The sequence below is a fragment of the Frankliniella occidentalis genome, unplaced genomic scaffold (genome assembly GCF_000697945.3).
Source record: "Frankliniella occidentalis isolate FOCC.00 unplaced genomic scaffold, Focc_3.1 Scaffold176, whole genome shotgun sequence".
NCBI classification, from domain to species: Eukaryota; Metazoa; Arthropoda; class Insecta; order Thysanoptera; family Thripidae; genus Frankliniella; species Frankliniella occidentalis.
In genome coordinates this window covers 144,970-151,544 of record NW_026267302.1, presented here as the reverse complement: position 1 = coordinate 151,544, position 6,575 = coordinate 144,970, and the positions used below count along the sequence as shown (strand labels likewise).

Here is a 6,575-nt window from a genome sequence, read left to right as displayed (position 1 = left end):
AGGGGGGGGGGGCAGAGAAAGGACCAGACAGTTTATACGCAGCCCACAAAAGGAACCTGATACGCGACGCAGACGCCGCCGCGAGTCTGTGCCGCGGAGCCTAATGAACGGCGGTATGGCCATGGTTGTACGTAGCCGATTCGGGGACAGCCACGGCTCACTCGCTCACCGCGCCACAGACTGGGTCCCTCCTCTCCTTCGGCGCGAACCGTTCGGCCGGGGACTTCATGACACCTGCCACACCGCCTCCCCTGGCCGCCTTCATTCACGGCATATGCCTCCGGACAGGCGCACGGCCGCGTTGGCTCAGTCGTTGTTATGGGGCGCGCAAAGTATAATGAAAGTTTAGGTTACTGGGGACCCGGGTTGCAAGGGAATTATTGGGCAACGAAGAAAGCGGGCAAGCAGAGCCACTGTGAAAAATAAACTTGTAAATTTACGACATGTTTCGTACGCAATATTTACAACAGAAGGACTTGAAAGTTTAAAACACCCCATTCTAGCTCCTATGAATTCCAAAGTCGATACATAGTGCTTGTGATTTGTTTACAATTTCAGACTGTAATTTTGCAACACGCTCCATAGAAAATTCTCCCGAAAAACCTACGACTTTTTTTAACAGTGCAGTATGGATATTGAGTCAAATAGAATCAAGTCATGTTGTGTTAGCTTTCGTGTTGCCCAGGATGAGTCTGGTTCAACTTCAACCTTAACCCTGCTAGCCTGCAGACTTGCGCCGCTCGCCCTACACGATCGACCGGTTCTGCTCTGCTACTGATCTGCCAAAGGTAAATGAGAAGGTGCAGCCGAAAAGAAATGAAAAGAAGAGACAAAGTGATCTCTTTAAATGCCCTGTTTACTGCCGCGTACTGCTTTGCGATGCCCGTCTGATTAAAACATTACAAATATACCCTGCGTCGGTCGGACTGCTGCTTCCCTAACTGGCGGAGAGCAGCAAATAAAAGGAAGACGGCCAGTTTCACGCAGCGCGCCTCTGGGCCTAAAATATGGGTCACTGGGTTCAAAATCTTGGCAGCGCAAGAGGGATGCGGCCTCGGATGCGGCCGTGGCAGGCGTTAGGTAGGCTGCAGGTGAGCCCCGCCCCACCTCGCCCTTGGTCCCCAGACTCGCTAGCTCACTTACTACTTAGCAAAGCGGCGGTGGCGAGGCCTTGTCCAGGCCTTGTCCAGGAACGCGGGTCGGGAAACTGGACTAGACGACTACAAGGTGCAAGGTGCAGGTGAGATTAGCATACACTGTCGGGAACCTGGACCTCCATCTTTTATTTCATTTTTGAAACTACGGCCGTAAGGTTTACAAATACTGGACTTGTTTTGTAAGTGGTTCATACATCCCATACATTTTAAGACAAATTGTATGCTTATCATCGAGGGATAATCTTGTTTCAGAAGGTTCAAAACAGAAAAATGAATCAGTCAGCAGCGGTTAGTTACATTTATTCACTGACGAAAACGACAAAATAACTAGAAAACGAGATAGCCAGCCCACTGCAAAATGCTTGGAAAAGGTTCGTACTGCAAAATATTCTCCTCGCAACCTTGCGTAGAATTGTGAAGAATTGTAATACGAACTAGTTCTTCGGAAGTTTGCTAACTATTTCTTTACAATGAAAGCACCAAACACGCATACTTTCTAAGGACAGTTTAGCTTGCACAGAATTTCTTTACAATGCAAACTAATTCTTTGCAATACACAGAAAATTCTTTGCAAGCTGGAAAGAAAATCGTTTGCACTACGAACCTTTGCAGGCATTTCGATTTTAAAGTATACTAAATAACTGCCCACATCATTCAGTCGCACTCGCTTCTGGCTGGAAACATGCGAATAATAATGCATAGCAGGTACGGACCGTCATCAGGCGGGAGGCACAGCGCCTTGCGCACACCGGTACGCGGTCCCGCAAACAACGAGGCACAATCTGACACCGGCCGGTAAAACATAGCAGCAGCGCTGCGCCGGCTGGTTAGCAGGCCCCGGCCAGCCGCAGGCCCGGGCCGGCCCCGGCCCCGGGCGGGGCTAGCGGCCGGCAGAGCGGCACAGGGACATTCTTTCTGGACGCGGTACAATCGTACCGTTTTACGTTTCACTCACTCTCATTTATCTCTACCCCTCGTTCCTCCCTCCCTCCCTCCCTCCCTCTATCTCTCTCTCTCGCGGGGGCGGCAAGGGCAAGGGGGAGCAGATATAAAGGGTCCAGCCAGCCTCCTATACAGGCTCCGGCCAGGCCAGAGTCGCCGTTATAGCAAGTGTTGCTGCGAGTCCACTCCACTCTAGCGGCCGCGCGGCAGGCCGGGGAGCCGCACTATCAAAGAGTCGTCTAGGGGCGTGGCGGGGCGTGGCGGAGCGTGGCGGAGCGTGGCGGAGCGTGGCGGAGCGTGGCGGGGCGGGGCGTGCGTTGGAACGCGTGTCGTGTGGCACGCCGATTAGCTCCGGCGAGTGCGTCGCGCGCAGCGGACGCACATGTCAAAATCAAATGGCTGTTGGCTCCGATTGGGGAGTTTGTTGCGCCGTTCAATCTTTTCTGCTGTAAAGGGGGGTGGCCGATACGGCATGGCTCAAGCTCCTGCAGCGAATCGAATGGGCGGTCGGGGAAGCCGATCTGGTCGTCAGCCGCACTCTTGTGCAGGGACATGAAACAAGTATACACAAATATATTAAGCGAGTGAGTGTGCGTGTGTTCCCACCCCCACCGCAAGTCGGCTATCCGCATTCCTCGCGGCTGGCCAACACTCATACGGCCAACGTAATCACAAGTGAGCGAATCAACGTGCATTTCGCACAACGTAAATATAATCCTCTCTAATTTATGGGTCTGGGCTCCCCGCGCCGCCGCCGGCCTCCCGCGCCGACCGCTCCTAGCGCACATAGAGGATCGTGCCTGAGTGTGCGTTGGGCGGTGTACGGTTGTACATACACACACAAATCAAGAAAATATGAGACAATTTGTGCGGAAAGACGTCGTTTGTATTACGCATAGCAACAGTTCATGAAGTTGGGGCAGGTATCAGGCATCACTGCAGATAAATGCGGTACAATATATGTTTACAGTAATTTGTAAAAATAAATGCGTACGTCAGTTTTCTTCCTGTGAAATTTTGAGCGAATTTTGGGCTGCAGAGCACTACTGTCGAGCAGATCGGATGGCAAAGCACGATCATAGCTCGCTCACCCCATTTTGGATCATCGGGCTTTATTCTTGCCCGGCTTTCTCTGCGTCCTACAAAAGCAAAACTATTTATTGTTCCAGCGCCGTCCGCTCACTTGGCTCGGCCGGCCGGGCCGTCGGATGAAATGCCGCTCGGAGGGATATTCGTCTCTCTGTTTGCTGATGCATTCCCCGCCGGCCGCTCTCAAGCCTATAGCCCCGCAGCCGTCACGGACTAGGGCGTTGTCCACTAGATAGATAGATAGATAGATAGATAGATAGATAGATAGATAGATAGATAGATAGATAGATAGATAGATAGATAGATATATCATTTACAATTTTAGAGTGCTACTTTCAATTGATGATTTGTTTGAGTTCTTTATAATCTTAACTTGTCTTGTTATTGTGATTACGTACTTTGAACTGTTTCCTTCATTATTTTACGCGGTTTGTCGAGACTAAAACAAGCGGTATACCCTCGCGGGCACACAGCGGTGCGAAACAAGTGACATCGTCCGGCCTCACCCCCTCTCCACCTCTCCCAGCCTCCGCGCGCTCTATGTCTCTCACTCTGCGAGAGAGAAAGGCGCTTCTTCTTTCCCTTCTTGCTGTCCTGTCGGCATGGCATGGGACGAGGCGAACAGCAGGAGGGAAGAGGGGCAGGGGAGGGGGGGGGGGATGAAGAGGCCTCGCCTGCTTTCTGTTTGTTTTAAAATATTGGCCGAGCGATGCCGCCGCCGCGCCGCCTCTGTCCGCAGCCTGCTGTCCGGCCGGGACCCCGTCGGATAGAGAGGATAGGAAGAGGGATTGACGGGGAGTTGTAACGCGTGGCGCCGCGCCTCAGACGTGCCGTGTGGCGGCGCGGGGCCGCGGATAGGGGCTGACGGCTGACATGACACTTGCCGATAAAAGGTCATCTCCAGTAGAAGTAGGGAAACAAAATGAAAATGCTCGGTGAAAATTTGCATTTTCTTACACATACCCAAGCCAATAAAAACTTTGATGTAAAAAAATATATTTAGTTGATGACCGCAGGTTAGGTAGGCGAAGGTTTTATCCAGGCCAACCCGGCATTGAAATGGATTGTAAAATTACAATTCGAAATTATTGTAATATTACATGCACTAATCAGTATCAACTCTTGGAATTTATTGACGACCGGCCACCCGCCGCGTTCCTGTGTTTGTTTGAGTGTGTGTTTGAGTGTGTGTGTGTGCGTGTGTCACTGCGCCCACTAGTTTCGGACTCTAATGGACCCCACACGTCAATTTCGCGGCCACTAAACGCCGCACGACGGCCGCGGTTTCCAAAAATCTCCTTTTAAAACGCAGCGCGCCGCGGTTTCCGAGTTCCTGCGCGGCGGGTGGCCGTGCTGGGATTAATCTCTGTCGTTAATCAAAGGCCCCTAATTTGGTGCCGACTTTATGAACGCCATGAAACTAGTGTGGGGAGCGTTTTGTTTTAAGTGCCTTGTAAGGTTTAGCCTGCTTGGACCGATTTTCAACCTACAGCCAGCAAATATGAAAATATCCTGTTTTTTTAAAAAACAAAAAACAAACAACTTTTAAATTAAAAAAAAAAACAGCCAGCAAATATTTGAGAAAATATCCTGTTCTTTGTGTGTGTTTTTTTTTTAAACTTTTAAACAAACAAAAAAACACACATTAACAAATCCGTGAAATTTGTTTACTGAGCTGGCCCATCTCTCCTTTGGCAGTGCATGGCCATGCCATGGCGTGAGGCCGCGGATGCAGCCAGCCCCGGCGCGTCTGGTCAGTGCTGCTGGTCCAGCGGCAACCAGAGGCAGGCAACGGCAATTTCTCCCGAATCTCGCCTCGTTCTGGCTAGGCCGGGCGGGGCCCACGCCCCCGGTGGTGGATATATCAAAAAGGGAATCTTACGCGGCCGCTGACCACTACCGGCGCCCCTGGTCGCCCCCTACCGTTTGCGCGGGAGGAGGAGGGAGGGAGGGAAGGGAGGGAGGGACAGGAGGATGGAGGAGGAGGGGCGCAAGGCAAAGGCAGCGAGTCCAAAGGAACGGTCACGTAGTATGTAAATACCGCACTCCTTGACGTGCGGCGCGGCCACGCAAAACGCCGTTTGACCGCAGCGACTTTGTGTACTGCAGGGACGTGGGACACGGCGGCGGAGACGCGCGGCCCGGCGGAAAAGGAGTAATAGTAAGTTGTCCCACGTGAAAGTTTTCGCTGCTCCGCCGGTAAAAAAATGTTTTCGCACAGGAGACTATGCGGAGCCTTTGGCCGGACTTGGCCAATACGGCCGGCGGGCCCGCCGGGGCAGCGCGGCGCAGTCGTTCAAAACCAGCCGATAAAATGTGACTGGACAACAGTTAACAGGCCGCGCCCGGCCAGCAAGCCACGCACGCGGGGCGGGAGTGAGTGCTGTTTGAACGAGCAGTGCAGCGTGTCGGCGCAAGCTCTGTCCTTGTCCCTCCCATGCCCCCCCCCTTCCATCTCTCTCTCTCTCTCTCTCTCTCTCTCTCTCTCTCTCTCTCTCTCTCACTCTTTCTTTTCCTCTCTGGACGCCTGCCGACCTCTGGGTAGGCCAACCCGCCAGGCACGGCTGCACTGTATTGCCTAACCACCAGGCGTTCACCACCGAACAACTAATTCCTTCGTCTCTCTCCATAAAACACTACCACAAGAACTGAACAAAAAACCCGATAAACACAGAACGAATGCCGTGTGTACTATTACACTGCATTCCGAAACTACCACTTTTGGAAATCAGCCTTACCCTCGGCCCTGATCGGGCGTCTTTTAAAATTAATGTTGACCGAGTGTTGACCTTGCTTAAAAACTAAAAGAAATTTAAAATATTTTTGGTCAAAAACCAATTTTGCAAAGAAAGTAGCGCCACCTCGGTTCTGTGTAATCCTAACTCTGCATCACCCAAGCTCGGCTCGAGTCATGCACGCATGCCGACGAGGCGGACGTTCAGGTTCGACGTCGCCGGTAGATAAATCCGATAGCGGTGCTCAAGCGCGCCGAGGGAGTCCGCTGGCGAGGGAGTACATTTGTAATGTGAACGCCTTGCGCCGGCATAGGAACGGAACGTTGCACCTGCAGGCAGGGCGCGGGCCGGCCGGACCGGACGCTATCAGGGCGAGAAAGAGAGGGCCGCCGGCGGCACGGAGGCGCAAGGTCACACGGATGGTCACGGTGGTCACGGATGCACAGGTGCAGCGTGGGGCTGTACAGCACGACCCGGTGGCCTGTGTCTGAGCGCTCCAGCCGGCGCTTCAGCCACTTCGCTTGGACAACTGCACGGAAAAAATACTAGGGGCCCGTGCGTAGTCAATGTGCACGGGGTAGCTGAGCGAAGTGGGTTTAAGTTTGCCTTTGTCTCAGTTGGTTTTTTATTTTACGTTTTTCTGATTTTTTTT

At 52.5% G+C, this 6,575-nt stretch overlaps 1 protein-coding gene across 3 annotated transcripts in view; it reads right to left on the bottom strand.

Moving 5' to 3' along the window:
* LOC113209983 (caskin-1) overlaps positions 1 to 6,575 on the bottom strand; it is a 73,925-nt gene that overhangs the window by 16,477 nt on the left and 50,873 nt on the right. The gene's annotated exons all lie outside the window — the stretch shown is intronic.